Source organism: Candoia aspera, chromosome 8 (assembly GCF_035149785.1).
Source record: "Candoia aspera isolate rCanAsp1 chromosome 8, rCanAsp1.hap2, whole genome shotgun sequence".
Lineage (NCBI taxonomy): Eukaryota > Metazoa > Chordata > Lepidosauria > Squamata > Boidae > Candoia > Candoia aspera.
In genome coordinates this window covers 34,906,826-34,925,120 of record NC_086160.1, presented here as the reverse complement: position 1 = coordinate 34,925,120, position 18,295 = coordinate 34,906,826, and positions in this window count along the sequence as shown.

Here is an 18,295-nt window from a genome sequence, read left to right as displayed (position 1 = left end):
CGGGTTGCCATAATCTTGGTTTTTTTGAGGTTTAGCTGCAAACCAGCTTTTGCACTTTCTTCTTTCACCTTCATCATAAGGCTCCTCAGTTCCTCTTCACTTTCAGCCATCAAAGTGGTATCATCTGCATATCTGAGATTGTCAATGTTTCTTCCAGAGATTTTAACTCCAGCCTTGGATTCCTCAAGGCCAGCTTGTCGCATGATGTGTTCTGCATACAAGTTGAATAGGTAGGGTGAGAGTATACAGCCCTGCCGTACTCCTTTCCCAATCGTAAACCAGTCTGTTGTTCCATGGTCTGTTCTTACTGTTGCTACTTGGTCGTTATACAGATTCTTCAGGAGGCATACAAGGTGACTTGGTATCCCCATACCACTAAGAACTTGCCACAATTTGTTATGGTCCACACAGTCAAAGGCTTTAGAATAGTCAATAAAACAGAAATAGATGTTTTTCTGAAACTCCCTGGCTTTTTCCATTATCCAGCAGATATTGGCAATTTGGTCTCTAGTTCCTCTGCCTTTTCTAAACCCAGCTTGTACAGCTGGAAATTCTCGCTCCATGAACTGCTGAAGTCTACTTTGCAGGATCTTGAGCATTACCTTACTGTCATGTGAAATGAGTGCCACTGTTCGATAGTTTGAACATTCTTTAGTGTTTCCCTTTTTTGGTATGGGGATATAAGTTGATTTTTTCCAGTCTGATGGCCATTCTTGTGTTTTCCAAATTTGCTGGCATATAGCATGCATTACCTTGACAGCATCATCTTGCAAGATTTTGAACAGTTCAGCTGGGATGCCGTCGTCTCCTGTTGCCTTGCTATTAGCAATGCTTCTTAAGGCCCACTCAACCTCACTCTTCAGGATGTCTGGCTCTAGCTCACCGACCACACTGTCAAAGCTATCCCCGATATTGTTATCCTTCCTATACAGGTTTTCTGTATATTCTTGCCACCTTTTATTGATCTCTTCTTCTTCTGTTAGGTCCTTGCCATCTTTGTTTTTGATCATACCCATTTTTGCCTGGAATTTACCTCCAATGTTTCTAATTTTCTGGAAGAGGTCTCTTGTCCTTCCTATTCTATTGTCTTCTTCCACTTCCGCGCATTGCTTGTTTAAAAATAATTCCTTATCTCTTCTGGCTAACCTCTGGAATTTTGCATTTAATTGGGCATATCTCCCCCTATAACTGTTGCCTTTTGCTTGCCTTCTTTCTTGGGCTACTTCTAGTGTCTCAGCAGACAGCCACTTTGCCTTCTTGGTTTTCTCTTTCTTTGGGATGTATTTTGTTGCCGCCTCCTGAACAATGCTGCCAACTTCTGTCCAGAGTTCTTCCGGGACCCTATCTACTAAGTCCAGTCCCTTAAATCTGTTCTTCACCTCCACTGCATATTCCTTAGGAATATTCGTGAGCTCATATCTAGCTGATCTGTGGGTCTTCCCTAATCTCTTTAGTCTGATCCTAAATTGTGCAAGAAGAAGTTCGTGATCTGAACTACAGTCAGCTCCAGGCCTTGTTTTTACCGACTGTACAGATGTCCGCCACCTTTGGCTGCAAAGGATGTAATCAATCTGATTTCGGTGTTGTCCATCTGGTGAAGTCCATGTATAAAGCCGTCTCTTAGGTTGTTGGAAGAGAGTGTTTGTTATGCAGAGTGAATTGTCTTGGCAAAATTCTATCAGCTTGTGTCCTGCTTCGTTTTGTTCTCCCAGGCCATACTTACCTGTAATTCGAGGTGTCATTTGACTGCCCACCTTAGCATTCCAGTCTCCTGTGATGAAAATAACATCTCTTTTAGGCGTGTTGTCCAGTAGGTGCTGCAGATCCTCATAGAACTGCTCTACTTCAGCTTCTTCAGCATTTGTGGTTGGGGCGTATATTTGGATCACTGTGATGTTAGATGGCTTGCCCTGAATTCGAATTGAGATCATTCTGTCGTTTTTTGGGTTGTATCCAAGCACTGCTTTAGCCACTTGACTATTAATTATGAAGGCTACTCCATTTCTTCTGTGGTCCTCTTGTCCGCAGTAGTAGATCTGGTGGTCATTTGATGTGAAGTGGCCCATTCCAGTCCATTTCAGTTCACTGACGCCCAGAATGTCTATCTTTAATCTTGACATCTCACCAATAACCACATCCAATTTGCCCTGGCTCATAGATCTTACATTCCAGGTTCCGATGGTGTGTTGATCCTTAGAACATCGGATTCGCCGTTCACCACCAGCACCGTCGGCCGCTAGCCGTCCTTTCGGCTTTGAGCTAGCTGCGTCATCACGTCTGGGGCTAGTTGAGCTCATCCTCTGTTCCTCCCCAGTAGCATTTTGACCATCTTCCGACCTGGGGGTCTCATCTTCCGATGGTATACCGACATATCTCTGGTTGTACTGATCCATTTAGTTTTCACGGCAAGAATACTGAGGTGGGTTGCCATTACCTTCCCCAGGGATCGCATTTAGTCTGACCTCTCTGTCATGACCTTCCTGTCTTGGGTGGCCCTTCACGGTTTAGCTCATGGCATCATTGAGGTGCTCAAGCTCCAGCACCACGACAAGGTAACGATCCTTTGCTGAAGAGTACTTCTGTATGTACTGTTTTTTAAACCTCTGCTCAGTCATAGAGGTGCTCAAAACTATATGAGCTTGTGTTGCTCTTTGGATGTTGTGGGATAAAATATTGTACCCCTGTTATCCATGACTTAAGAGTATCCATATTTATTTTTGTGGATATACTGTACAAAAAGAAATTTGTCAGATGTTGTTGGATTTTAACACCATCAATTATTTCACTCCAACATCTAGAAAACAACTCAGGGAATAAGCTATACAGAATTTATCACTTCTGGGTTTTTTTTTTTAAAGAAAAATATGATTAACTGCCCAATTACAAATACAAGTGGCACATTAAAGTACTTAGCTGGCCACTTTGGTAGACCAAGAAGTGGAAGAAATGGTCCTTTGATCTAATTCAGCTAAGTAACTCAGACTGTGCCAAACAAACTTCTTCTAAAAATCCAAGGTGAAGACAGAAATGTGGGGTTCTTTTGTTATATTAATAATGAGGTGATGAAGTTGTATGTTTTATCATTCTCATTTATAGAATGATAAAATGCTATTTATCCATGATTAATTTTCTCAGAATTCTTCACACTAGCAAAACATACTTAGAAAACAAAATAGTAATTGCCAGAAAAAGACTGCTGAAGCCCATTCAGCCACCCCTGCTGAATGCAATTTCTCCCTCTCCAAATAAGGAATACATGCTGAATATGTTTACTACAATTCCCGTTACATAAAAATAAATGAACTGAATGGGATTTATTGTTGCCAGTTTTTCATTTCCTATGAAACAATGCATACCTTCCTGATACCTTCACCTTCTTTAAAGGAGAATTAAACTACAGGAAATCAGTGACTAATGTGGATAAACTAAAATATACCATCAAACAGATTTGCAGCTTACATATACTTGCAAAGTGAAGACATGTTACTTTCTCCCTTGTAACTAGACAGAGTAAAGGATATCATCTGAATTCTTTGGACTGTAGCTTTCTTTGGAAGAATAACGTGCAACACGCTAAGACAACTGAAGGAATGGCTCTTCACTGGAATACAAGATAAAAATAAAGTCTTGCAGTTGTAATCTTTGTCTACTGTATGCAGCTAGCCATTTACACTACAGGAAGCTCCATTAAAATCTACTGACATGTTTTTCCTTGCAGGACTGAAGACAAATAAGAATACAACAGGTGTTAATCTTCAAAAGCTGGAAGACAGAAGGCTGTAAGGAGCATCAGCCAGCCAACTGTGTTGCAGATCTACAGAGCTAGCTGTTGCTAGCTTTTACAAAAAACACATATTAGGGATAATTTCCTATATAAATCCAGTTTTATATTGTGTGGAGTCTAACAGCAGAAAGTCAACAACTGCTTCAATCTGCTACTACCTTCATCATGAATACAGATTTTCACTGGAGTTCTGCTCCTTTGTACCCTCTTCCATGATTTCCAGATTTTCCTATACAAGAAAGCCAAATTATTTCTTTAATTCAAATTTATTAGTGGGAAAGAAGTTTACAGAAAATGAAATGCCATCATGAGAAATAAGGAAAAGTTCCCATCCATTTTTATGGTTTCCTCTTTTAGGGATTAGAAACCAAAAGCAACTAGTCTGGCTGGAAATAGGCTACATGCATAATTTTGTTAATCATATTTTGTTGGACAGTTTTAGGATCTAAATACACTAGAACTCTAGTATCTCTGAAATTATGTCAGAGATAATTCTCTAATTATGTCAGTCAGAAAGCTATGGAACATAATGTCGAATAAAAAAAGATTTGACCCCTTTTCTCATGTTAAATCGACTTTATGGGGAAATCCAACTTTAAAAACATGGTGCTATAGAAAAATTGGATGAAGTGGGGATACTGACTCTGGATCGACTGAGAGAAGATGAAGATGAATTTTTAACATGCACTGCGTTAAAAGATAAATAACATCTATCAGATGTAACCCAATGGCAATATTTACAGCTATAACATTTGTCAACAACATTGTTTGGACCAGCAGCATTTTCAGCTTCTGAGACATCTGAGATACTAGAACAACTTGTTAAATTCTTTAAAACTAAAAAAAAACCATTCTATTAGTTTTTATAGATATTTGTTATCAATAAATCAATTTGATATGCAGATGCTAAGACACGAGTGGAATAAAGAAGTAGAGGTTCCTGTATTGCCTAGACAATGGGAGAGTGCCTTAATTTCTATAGCAAGAGTGTCAGTGGACCTTATACTATGACTTATACAAGAAAAAATAATATTTAGAATTTATCGGACTCCATTACGTTTGTAAAGAAAATGACTGCCTAAGACAGCATTTTGTTGGAGATATAATAAAGATAATCCTTCTTTAAAACATATTTAACAATGTCCTATACTTACTAAGTTTTGAGAGAAAGTAGTGGATTATATAAATGTGACTGTGTGACAAAAGCTAAAATTTTCAGAGGATAATATTCTCTTGAATTACATACCTGGTTCATGGAATTTGACAAGCGGACAGCATAATGGATTCTCTGTGCCCTTACTATGGCCAAAAAACTGATACTGCAGCTTTGGAAAGAAAAATTTATGGCCCCTTTCACTCATTGTATTGAAGACCTGATTACACTTGCCACCTATGAGTGGCTTGCCTATAGACATAGAATTTGTATGGACAAGTATAATGAAATATGGGATTCATTTATGCAAAGTACAGTAGGTTAAAAAAAAAGCATGATAGTTACATAAGTGTTAGAAATAAATAAATAAATAAATATTCTTGCATAATATGCGCATTCTATACTGTATATAGAATTGAAACTGTTTACTGTTATAATAATATACTTTGTTTCTTTGTTTATTTTTTATATTGTATTTTTCCACCTTTTTTTAAAGCACTTATTTGTTTTTTTTTCTTTCACAATGTATGTATTTCTATCACGATTATGTTTTGTTCCTTTTTTTCTTTCTTTTTCTGTTATTATTTTAAAAGCAATATAAATAAATAAATAAATAAATAATGTTTTGTGGATTATGCTGGGGGAAAAATTAAATGGGGGAAAAAGGTTCATTTATCAAAACTTTCAAATACATTGAAAACAGTGCTGGTGCCAGCCCTTGGGCAAGATGCTCTGAAGTGGGACAATAGCCAGATTGCTGTTACCTCCTCTACCCATTTCAGTGCCTTCTCTTTCTGGGCCAAATTTATTTAACTGACCAGAAAAATAATGCAAGACGAGTCATCTTCTCACCCCTGTAACTGCTTGCATACTCAGAGACAGCAGGAAAACAAACAAGATCAAGGTAATAGCACAGAAGCTCAAGAGGCAGGTAGTAATTTCCTTGCTAGGGTTTGGGCCTCATTAGCCTATTCAGAATGTTTACATATGATGCTGTACTGAAAAGACACTTAATAAGCATCCAGGATGGATATCCTAGAATAAGACTCTCCTGGGAAAATATTCCTTCCAAGTTTGAAGAAAGTCACACCAATTTAAGTAGCGTTTATTCAACTCTATAAAACTGTGAGCACAACCAACAAATTTGTTCAGCATAAGCCTCAAGGAAACTTGTATGCAAGCTCCTAGTACTGTGGATTGTTCTAAACAGTAGTAGCTAAGCAAATGGGTATATATTCACTGAACATTATTCAGACATTAATTCAGAAGTAATTCAGAAGAGTCACTTGTTGAGATGGACAGCTTTCCAAATTGATTAAATAAATAAATTGGACTGAATCCATTGGAATTACTCACATGTATATGTTTATTACATTGATAACAGAGTTTTACAAATTGCAGTTGTGAATGAAGGTTATCAGAGAGGCATTCAGTGTCAGAACTGCTGGATTCTGCTTCTTGCATCCAGTCCTGTGGCTAAGAGATCTTTTTATCAGGTTTTTAGTCTCCTTTTAACTAGTTCTCCTTCAGCTACTTTCTCAAGTTCCCAGGGAGAAAACTAGATCCAAGGGACTTTTAAAATAGAATAGCTACCAAAAGTTGATCAGTGGTTTTTTGTGGGAAGGGAAAAATAGTTTGAGATTATTTCTATGATAATAAATTTACTGAATGGTTAGGATTTTGGAGGTAATTGGAAAGACTGAGAAAAGGATGAATGGACTACAGGCTAAAATATTTGAATAATGTACAAAAGAGAAAATAGAGGAGCGTACTGTATAAGTGGTGGTTGCATCCATTTGTTGCATCAAACTCTGACTTGTTTCTAGGAATAATACAGCCTTATGTGGAAAAAGATATATCATCCCGCTATATATTGAAATATTTCCAGATTCACTGGTCAGACAAGATCATGTTAACATGAGCTTAAGAATCAAATATAGACATATTTCCAAGTGTCCAAAATGAAATCACTTCAGTGAATAAAGTGCACAGAAAGTAATTTTTTAGTCCAACATTATTGCTAAAATATGTGGTTGGCATATTCTAAGCAAAAAGTACTGATAATCTGTTAAGTAGAAAGATAGGAGTATAACAGATTGATGTTCGTAAGAGGGTTAAGTAAAGACATGTCAACATGCTTAACCTGTAGCATACATTCTTATATAAGTTGACTATGTAACATGAGTTATTTATTATCTCCAAAGCTGCTACAAACAGATCTGGTGAATAACATAATGCAAATAAAAAATTATGTCAGTTATTAGCATTTTATTTTTCAAATATAAAGCAGTATGCAAAATTATGCCAGATTTCAACAAATTCTTGAATAGTGGGCTGTATTTATTTCCTTTTTTGCTGTATCATGTCTTGCTGCCTGAGATATTAGCAAGGCCAATATTTCCAATTGCTGATGGCCCTGCAAAACTAGCCACCGTTTGGACTCATTAGGACAGCAGTGAGACAATTTAAGCAAGCTCCAAAGCTGCTAAACATTATATGTGGTTTTTAGAGGAAATGGTCTAACAGCTGCATTGATGAATGATGTATGCAACAGACAGCCAAACATCTGGGGTGCTTAAGGGGTGTGGTTGATGGAGCATCCAACTGGATGTTTTATGCTTTCAGATGAGAGATACATAAAGCAAAAATCTTTGTATGCATTTCTAAAGTATGACTTGTGTTGATGAAAGGAGGGACCACCTGCAGGGACCAGTCCGAGTCCCTAAAGGGAGTTTCCAGACTAATCCATGTTCCAGCAGATCTAAAAGAGGGCAGAGTAAAATTTTCTCATGGTTCTTATTATAACTGCTATAAAACAATCCCAGAAGGACAAATATTTCAGGACCAAAATAAGCAGCTTGCATCTGAAAGAGTAAATCTGAATAATGGTGTGCAGAGATTTCTCCTGTATTTTTTTTAAAAAACCTTTCAGTATGATGGACAAAAAATGGCTTTAAAATTTGTTCAAAAGAAAAGAGAATGTGGTGTTTTTCACTTATTTAGCTACAAGGTGGCCAAAACATACTATATGTGCTGATGTCCTGTCTTTCATTGTAGAAACATTTTTCCAGTGGGCTGCAGCCTCCCAGGATTCCCGTACTTCAGTTAAGTTGGAAAGGAAGGTATCATAGCAGAATTCCTCCCAGTAGCTGTGTTGCTGTCATCATTAATAAAAGGGCATACTGCCATTGACAAATTATTGGAAAATTTCTTCTTCTCTGGAGAACTGTGGAGATATTGTCCATTCAGTTTTCTCTGCAAATTTCAAAAAGTAATTTGGGTGCAACAATAGTTTGGACAGATGTTGCATAAAATGGTGGTGGTGGGGGAAAGTTGATTTGCTTTATTTGTTTATGGACAGATTTTGAATGAGTTCTGTAGATGCAATGATTGTTTCAACTAAATTTTATGTTGCAGTTTAGCAGAGAGTTTCTGCACTGCAGATATTCATTCTACTTCCTTGAAAAGTAAAGAGAATGCAGGCCCACCCTGCTCTGCGATGCCTTCTGCAAACATCTACACACAAGCAGCTCCTCTGCAGATTTTTTTTTTTTTTAGTGTTAATGTTGCAGATTTGGAAACTCATGAATTGTATCATGTAAGCATTTACTCTATTTGTGATGTTAACATTAAGCATATATATGGAATGTTAGTTCTTGACATTTCTAAATTAGGCATCAAAATATTTCTCTTAGTCCATTAGGTTCTGGTTTATTGCTTTTCCATTTGATGCCCATTTATTTCAGTTGGATTTATTAATAATGTTTGTATTTTAGCACTTCAGGAATTACAAACATTTACAATTCTGAATACAGCTTGGCTTCTGACTAATTTGTATGGCATCTTTTGAACGCTTTCTGAATTAATTGGACAACGTTGGATTTTATTTAAAATGGATTCTATTTTGGATTTTATTTAAAATGTCATACTCTCAAGTTTTCTGAGAATAATTCTGAGAAGTGGGTGCTTCTAAGAACATTGTTAATGATCTCAATACGAAGATATATGGTATATATGGGTATAAAAATATATGAAGTATAAGATGGTAAAAACAGCAGGGCATCCAGGAGCAAAGGGTGACTACTGTCAGTTAAAATAAAAGTTTTAAGTTGCAAATCAGGAGGTCTGGTTCAAATTAAACTATTTCCATGGACCCAATAGTAAGTCTTAAGCAAACCTATGTCTTCCAGTTTCAGTCTTCTCATTTGCAATATGGGTCATAATTATACTGATTTATCTTATAGATTATAACTAAGCATTATTGGATTATATACACAGTGATTCAAACTTCTAAAGTATTATATAGGTTTATAATATTGTATTAAAATTGTTTTTACAGCCTCAGCATTAATCTGTTTTCTCTCTTTATAAGGATTTTGGACTAAAGGGTGTTCATGCAATTGATAAATCAAACAAAAACTGACTACTCATATAAGTTTCCCTCATAGGGATTAATCAGTTAACTGATGAGAATTAGTTTAATGGTATCAGTGGAATATTGTGCCTGATTGTCTATGTCCATCTATCTGAGCATTTTTAAAATGCTTGCCTTTTCCTAGTGTGATGCATGTATGATATATTCCTTCAGTAAGCCTTTTGATTTCAAGAATATCTGATTTAGTCTTTAGGACACACTGTATACATTATTACATACGAGATTGTTAAAAACTGCCCCTCTTACTAGCAGGCCATATACTAATCTCCCAGTTATGAAAACTTAAGATAGCTGATGTGACTACAGAAGCACAGAATGCATGTTAAATAATTGAAATGCCTATCTTTTGTAAACATTTAGCTCTTGAGTTCTGTAAGATTTACCTCCAAAGTTGTCTTCAGGAACAGCTCTGTAAAGTTGTTTCTTTAGCTGCCTGGAATAGCTGCCTATTCCAAGTTGTTTCCACCTTCATTTATGCTGAATGCCTGGCTTCCCTTCATATTCCAGTTGTTGTATTCTATAATGATTGTACCTTTTTAAAAGGACAGCTACAGATAACATATTTTTTCAGGTAACTTTGTTCTACCAAATTTGTTCTAGCAAATTTAAGCGAATTTTGACCATCCATTCTGCAAATAGTTGATCTAAACATTGAGAGAGAGAGAGAGAGAGAGATTGAGAACAAATGCCTGCTGCCTCAGAAGTACAAACTTGAAAGAAAATTTGAAGATTGTACAAAGTATTTTTTTAAAAAACATTACATTAATTATATAATAAAACTGTGTGGAAAATATCTACAGTATCCATGGCACATAATTTCAAGTAATTTATAATTTCAAGTAAAGGGAATGGGACATGAATCAGCAATACTTCAATGAAGTATTTTCCTAATCTACAGTATACCATGCAAATCTGTTCTTAAAGAGCTATTTATCAATTAGTTGTTGCTGTTGCTGCTGCATTGAAGCTTGAGTTATTTAAAGTTCCTCAAACTGCTTCAAAAATATAATCAAATGAGAAATGATACTTGGCATCTCTGACATCAAACAGAAAATAACATTCCATAGAGACATCACTGGAAAAAAAATCTGAATTATAGATATCCATGGTAGGATGCAAAAAGGTGTAAATGAAACAGCTTCTTTTGTGAAGTGACTAATTTGAAATTTAATCCAGCATCTCTTAAAGGTTTTGATCCTAGGGCCTCTTCTTGGGAACACCTGCAGGTTCTATCACCCACATTTCCATTCAGGACAATCTGTAAAATTGTTAGAGTCCCATACCATGTTACATAGTGCCAGTTGCTTTGATCATTGCCCCTGGGAAAGATTGCTTCATGTGGGCAGCAGCAGCAGCAGCAGCTGTAACTACAACAGTTAATACTATTGAGGTATTGAATTTCCCATTAACTTCATTGGCTGAATCAGAAGCTGTACAGCATTTTCCATATAATTTGTTTCAAGTTTCTGAACTTTTAAGATCATCTGTTAAATGGATGATCTTAAATCCTTTTTAATAATAAAGCAAAGAAGAAAAAACACCTCCATATTTTTTTTTTAAATCTAGGAAAACAAATTTGGTACCAAATTTCACACACACACTATATATCCTTACTTTGCCTGAGTCAGAATTCACAGCTTTCTACCAATCATTTAAAGGGAATCAATAATTATTTTGCACAAGGTCTGTGTTAATCCCTTTTGTCTGTTACTCTTTTAGAAATCAAGAATGAAATGCATTTTGTAGTTTAGTGGGTTAATCTGGTTCTCTCTTTTCTGTATAACTATAACTATAACAATGTAATTTCTTCATTCTTTTAGAAAGAATTCAGGCTAAATTTCTTAGGAACATATTCCAAGCTCCTTGTTGTATCTCAAACACAATTCTTCACCATGAAGTAGGATTGAGACAATGCTTAGTTACACATTTTTACATACTGGGCTAATAAATATTTTGCTTCTGTAGGTTTGACTCCTTGGATTCGATAATGTCTTTTGTCTCATCCTGTACCAAAGTGATAGACAAAAAAATAGAGCTCCTTGGATTTTCCTTAATTCAACACACTTAGGCAGAAATGTGCAATAGCAGCTTTGAGGCAGCAGATTAAGAATATTCCTTTCTAATTAGATCTGGCATCAAATCCCAAAAATATGTTTATTTATTTTATATCCTCCCTTTATTATTTTTATAAATAACTCAAGGCAGCGAACTTCCTCCTCCTATTTTCCCCACAACAGCAACCCTGTGAGGTGAGTTGGGCTGAGAGAGAGGGACTGGCCCAAGGTCACCCAGCCGGCTTTCATGCCTAAGGCGGGACTAGAACTCACAGTTTCCTGGTTTCTAGCCCATTGCCTTAACCACTAGACCAAACTGGCTCTGACTAGCTCCTTCACTCTTCATAGATCTGATAGATATCTAAACCAAATCACAATCCCTAAACTTTGTTATGCATAACTGATTGATATGTCCAGTTAATTTTATGATTTGTGCTTACCTATATACTGTACATGAAGCCAGTTTTACATTACTGAATGTTACTATGTCATAGACCCTGTCTCCGTTCATCTGTGTGTCAACATTTAATTTAGGATTTGCAGGTCAGAAACCAAAGAAAGAGAACACCAAAGAAGACACCAGGTTGGTGGTACATCTTAACAAAGGTTTATTAAGAAATGTACCAAAATACTTACAGCATCAGGACGATACAACCCCAAACAGCAGGGAAGGTTCATGTTCTGGAACTTGAATCACAAGGAAGCTGGGAAAAAGGGGTGAATCTTATAGCCCTTTTTCCCCACTCCCCACCCTTTGGAATCCTCACTTTGGCTCTGGGATAATTATCGAGGGAAAATTAATGTTTTGTATTTACATTCATTGAAGAGGAAGAGATTACAAGAAAGTCAGCAAGTATACAATGGGGGAATACACATTAAAGGGAATGCCTTAGAGTACATGATGGGGCAACACCCATTAAAAGGAATGCCTTGGCACTGGCTGCTTGCTTAGTATGCTGGCGGCTGCAAGCCTGGAGCCCCTTAAGAAAGCTTTTAGGGTGAAACTGATTAGAGTCTTTGTCAATTTCAGATAGCAGCACAAGCTGGCCAAGGGTGCTAATTAACCTGGGGCTAGCACCTTTTAGGGAAGTGCTGCCCTGAAGAGATACTGTAGCTTGTTTAAGCAATCCTTCCCTTCTGCAAGGGAGGAAATTCTGTGAAGGGGAAAAGGGGAAAGGTAAAAAATACAAAAAATATACTTTGGGCAGTTGACACAGGACAGACCCCAATAAAATTTTGGTCATTGACCCAATAAAATTTTTATCCTTATAAATAAGAATAAATGTATTTCTGACTATGAGGTCTCTGGTGAAGTTATGCCTTCATGTGTAGAAATCTTATTTTAGTTTTTCTTATGAAAACAATAATTTAGATACATACTGTTCATGCTCCAGAATTGGAGATTTTGCTACCATCAACAGCAGTCTTTAGTTTTCTTTTTCGTTTTTAATTTTCAATGGCACAATAAATTTCACTGGAATTGTGAGTCTAAAAAATGCTAGCAAGTAGCTAGTACTTATTGAGTAATATTCTACAACTGCTGTGGCAGTAGGGTTTAGAAAGAAAAACAATTGAAAATTAAGAACTGCCCTTCCTGCCACCTACTGCCAGTGGTAAGCCTTCCTATCCTATAAAAGCTTTATGATCTCATTCTACCCCCAACTACCCTACCCCAAATCTACCAACACTGATTGAGGCAAGAAAATTGGGAGTGTTATTTTTAGTTATCTTCTAACATTTCAGTAAAACTAGTCAAAGACCTTATTCTAAAGATCCCCACGGACTGGAAACTGTGATTATTCTTTCTTTAAAATAAATAACTTCAGCAAAGGATCGTTACCTTGTCGTGGTGCTGGAGCTTGAGCACCTCAATGATGCCATGAGCTAAACCGTGAAGGGCGACCCAAGACGGGAAGGTCGTGACAGAGAGGTCAGACTAAATGCAATCCCTGGGGAAGGTAATGGCAACCCACCCCAGTATTCTTGCCGTGAAAACTAAATGGATCAGTAAAACCAGAGATATGTCGGTATACCATTGGAAGATGAGACCCCCAGGTCAGAAGATGGTCAAAATGCTACTGGGGAGGAACAGAGGATGAGTTCAACTAGCCCCAGACATGATGACGCAGCTAGCTCAAAGCCGAAAGCATGGCTAGCGGCCGATGGTGCTGGTGGTGAACGGCGAATCTGATGTTCTAAGGATCAACACACCATTGGAACCTGGAATGTAAGATCTATGAGCCAGGGCAAATTGGATGTGGTTATTGGTGAGATGTCAAGATTCAAGATAGACATTTTGGGCATCAGTGAACTGAAATGGACTGGAATGGGCCACTTCACATCAAATGACCACCAGGTCTACTACTGTGGACAAGAGGACCACAGAAGAAATGGAGTAGCCTTCATAATTAATAGTAAAGTGGCTAAAGCAGTGCTTGGATACAATCCAAAAAATGACAGAATGATCTCAATTCGAATTCAGGGCAAGCCATCTCACATCACAGTGATCCAAATATATAGCCCAACCACAGATGGTGAAGAAGCTGAGGTAGAGCAGTTCTATGAGGATCTGCAGCACCTACTGGACAACACACTTAAAAGAGATGTTATTTTCATCACGGGAGACTGGAATGCTAAGGTGGGCAGTCAAATGACACCTGGAATCACAGGTAAGCATGGCCTGGGTGAACAAAACAAAGCAGGACATAGGCTGATAGAAATTTGCCAAGACAACTCAATGTGCATAACAAACACCCTCTTCCAGGAACCTAAGAGACGGCTTTATACATGGACTTCCCCATATGGACAACACCAAAACCAGATTGACTACATCCTTTGCAGCCAAAGGTGGCAGACATCTGTACAGTTGGTAAAAACAAGGCCTGGAGCTGACTGTAGTTCCGATCACGAACTTCTTCTTGCACAATTTAGGATCAGACTAAAGAGATTAGGGAAGACCCACAGATCAGCTAGATATGAGCTCACTAATATTCCTAAGGAATATGCAGTGGAGGTGAAGAACAGATTTAAGGGACTGGACTTAGTAGATAGGGTCCCGGAAGAACTCTGGACAGAAGTCCGCAACATTGTTCAAGAGGCGGCAACAAAATACATCCCAAAGAAAGAGAAAACCAAGAAGGCAAAATGGCTGTCTGCTGAGACACTAGAAGTAGCCCAAGAAAGAAGGCAAGCAAAAGGCAACAGTGGTAGGGGGAGATATGCCCAATTAAATGCAAAATTCCAGAGGTTAGCCAGAAGAGATAAGGAATTATTTTTAAACAAGCAATGTGCGGAAGTGGAAGAAGGCAATAGAATAGGAAGGACAAGAGACCTCTTCCAGAAAATTAGGAACATTGGAGGTAAATTCCAGGCAAAAATGGGTATGATCAAAAACAAAGATGGCAAGGACCTAACAGAAGAAGAAGAGATCAAGAAAAGGTGGCAAGAATATACGGAAGACCTGTATAGGAAGGATAACAATACCGGGGATAGCTTTGACGGTGTGGTCAGTGAGCTAGAGCCAGACATCCTGAAGAGTGAGGTTGAGTGGGCCTTAAGAAGCATTGCTAATAACAAGGCAGCAGGAGATGATGGCATCCCAGCTGAACTGTTCAAAATCTTGCAAGATGATGCTCTCAAGGTAATGCATGCTATATGCCAACAAATTTGGAAAACACAAGAATGGCCATCAGATTGGAAAAAATCAACTTATATCCCCATACCAAAAAAGGGAAACACTAAAGAATGTTCAAACTATCGAACAGTGGCACTCATCTCACATGCCAGTAAGGTAATGCTCAAGATCCTGCAAGGTAGACTTTAGCAACTCATGGAGCGAGAATTTCCAGCTGTACAAGCTGGGTTTAGAAAAGGCAGAGGAACTAGGGACCAAATTGCCAATATCCACTGGATAATGGAAAAAGCCAGGGAGTTTCAGAAAAACATCTATTTCTGTTTTATTGACTATTCTAAAGCCTTTGACTGTGTGGACCATAACAAATTGTGGCAAGTTCTTAGTGGTATGGGGATACCAAGTAATCTTGTCTGCCTCCTGAAGAATCTGTATAATGACCAAGTAGCAACAGTAAGAAGAGACCACGGAACAACGGACTGGTTTAAGATTGGGAAAGGAGTACGGCAGGGCTGTATACTCTCACCCTACCTATTCAACTTGTATGCAGAACACATCATGCGACATGCTGGGCTTGAGGAATCCAAGGCTGGAGTTAAAATCTCTGGAAGAAACATTAACAATCTCAGATATGCAGATGATACCACTTTGATGGCTGAAAGCGAAGAGGAACTGAGGAGCCTTATGATGAAGGTGAAAGAAGAAAGTGCAAAAGCTGGCTTGCAGCTAAACCTGAAAAAAACCAAGATTATGGCAACCAGCTTGATTGATAACTGGCAAATAGAGGGAGAAAATGTAGAAGCAGTGAAAGACTTTGTATTTCTAGGTGCAAAGATTACTGCAGATGGTGACTGCAGTCAGGAAATCAGAAGACGCTTAATCCTTGGGAGAAGAGCAATGACAAATCTCGATAAAATAGTTAAGAGCAGAGACATCACACTGACAACAAAGGTCCGCATAGTTAAAGCAATGGTGTTCCCCGTAGTAACATATGGCTGCGAGAGCTGGACCATAAAGAAGGCTGAGAGAAGGAAGATCGATGCTTTGGAACTGTGGTGTTGGAGGAAAATTCTGAGAGTGCCTTGGACTGCAAGAAGATCAAACCAGTCCATCCTCCAGGAAATAAAGCCAGACTGCTCACTTGAGGGAACGTTATTAAAGGCAAAACTGAAATACTTTGGCCATATAATCAGAAGACAGGACACCCTGGAGAAGATGCTGATGCTAGGGAGAGTGGAGGGCAAAAGGAAGAGGGGCCGCCCAAGGGCAAGGTGGATGGATGATATCCTAGAGGTGACGGATTCGTCCCTGGGGGAGCTGGGGGTGTTGACGACCGACAGGAAGCTCTGGCATGGGCTGGTCCATGAAGTCACGAAGAGTCGGAAGCGACTAAACGAATAAACAACAACAAAAAGAAATAATTAAGCTGTAACACTTTATGGCATATACCATATTTCCACGTGATAGGTCCCTCTGAATCCCTGGGATTTCAGCTTCCATAAAGAGGACAGCTGGACAATTGTATGAAGTATTTTATGTTGGTTGGTATATAGTAAACATAGAAGAACATAAATATGTGATGTCAAACAACATTAACAAATATAATAAATCACAAATATTAGGTGTGCAAAAATAATGGATTCTAAACCTTGAAATAACTCACTTTGAAATGGAAACATTGTTTTTAGCTCCTCACTGGTTGTTTGTATGTCACCAAAATTATTTGGACATTGTTCTGATCTTATTGTAAGTGCTCTAATATCAAAATGGCCCAGTTACAACACTCCCAGTAAATGTAATATTCCTGAAAGTCTATAGGCCATGTCAAAACATTTCTTTTTTTCACTGGAAACAATTTGCATGCAACATTTTATTTTTGCATACTTTTAAAAACAAATATAGTTTTTTTCATTTTGTTAATATTGCTCGTCATTTATTCCTATTTCTTCATTTTCAAATTTGGAAATAGACATTTTGTGGCCATTGGCCTAAACTGACTATAGAGGCTATAGTAGTACTGGATCTAATTACAAAAACCTTCTGAAAGTGATCAGCTGAAATAAAAATTATTTTCTTTTTTCCCATAAACTGAAGGAGAGATCCTTGGGAGACATAGAAGGCAGCAGCAAGAGAAAACAAACTGGGGAATTCTGGCTGGGAAATTCTGAGAGTTGAAGTCCACATATCTTAAAGTTGCCAAAGTTGAAAAACACTGGATTAGACAGCGGGAGTCATTAATCTTTTTTCTTTCTAGTTACACCAACACTTTGATTCTGGTCTGTCTACCATGAGGCCTATGAAAGATAATTGCATGAGAATGCAGTTGTTGATAGACACATATACATTTTAGAAAACACAGCTTTAAAAATCCGTAAAATGTAATTATTCCAGAAAACTACATCCAACAACTAAAACCACCTTATACAATGTATTATGAAGTTGATGTCCTGTTAACTTTATCCTAAATTATTTTGCAGATTGGAAAGGTTTGTATTTTGTAATTTTCCAATGTATTTCATCATACTCAAGTAGCACATACACATATTCTGCACAGAATTTTTCAGACACCGGGTTTTATCTGCCCATTTGTTGCCTGGATATCATTTAGGAAATTGTTTAAAACAAAACATATATAATAAGGCAAGCTCCATTAAACGACTTTTTATGAGCCAAGTTTGGTTTTGAGTTATACAAAACTAAAGTGTGTTGACTGTTATATGCAGTTATATTTCTTCAGCAGATGCAAAGCCCTTCCTGCTATCAAAAATGTTGAGGACAGTATTTTTAGAAAGCTTTGGAAGCAACTGCCAACATTCGTTTTGATTGAAGCTCTGTGGCCTTTAATAACCTGCTTCAGTACACACATAGTTTTGAAGTCTAGACTTTGTATTTTTTTAAATGAATTTCAGACACCCATTTATTATCAGCTTTCTAGTTATACCTTTTGTTATTCATGGGCATATCACACAGCATGGTTCCTTTGATATAAAACTGTTTATACAATGGTTCTACCATCTTTGGCTACACAACAGAGAGTGCACTTCTAAGGTAAAACCCACGTTAATCTGAAATATATCCCTTCTGTTTTACTTCTGAACATGAAAATAATAATTGGTGTTTTTCTTTCTTTCTTTTTAAATAAGATATCCCTTATATATGCTATCTTATGCAAAAAATAAAGGCAGACCAATTGCACTTTTATGTCTTCCTTGTTTTGTCCTCTAGATTTCTGTGGAAT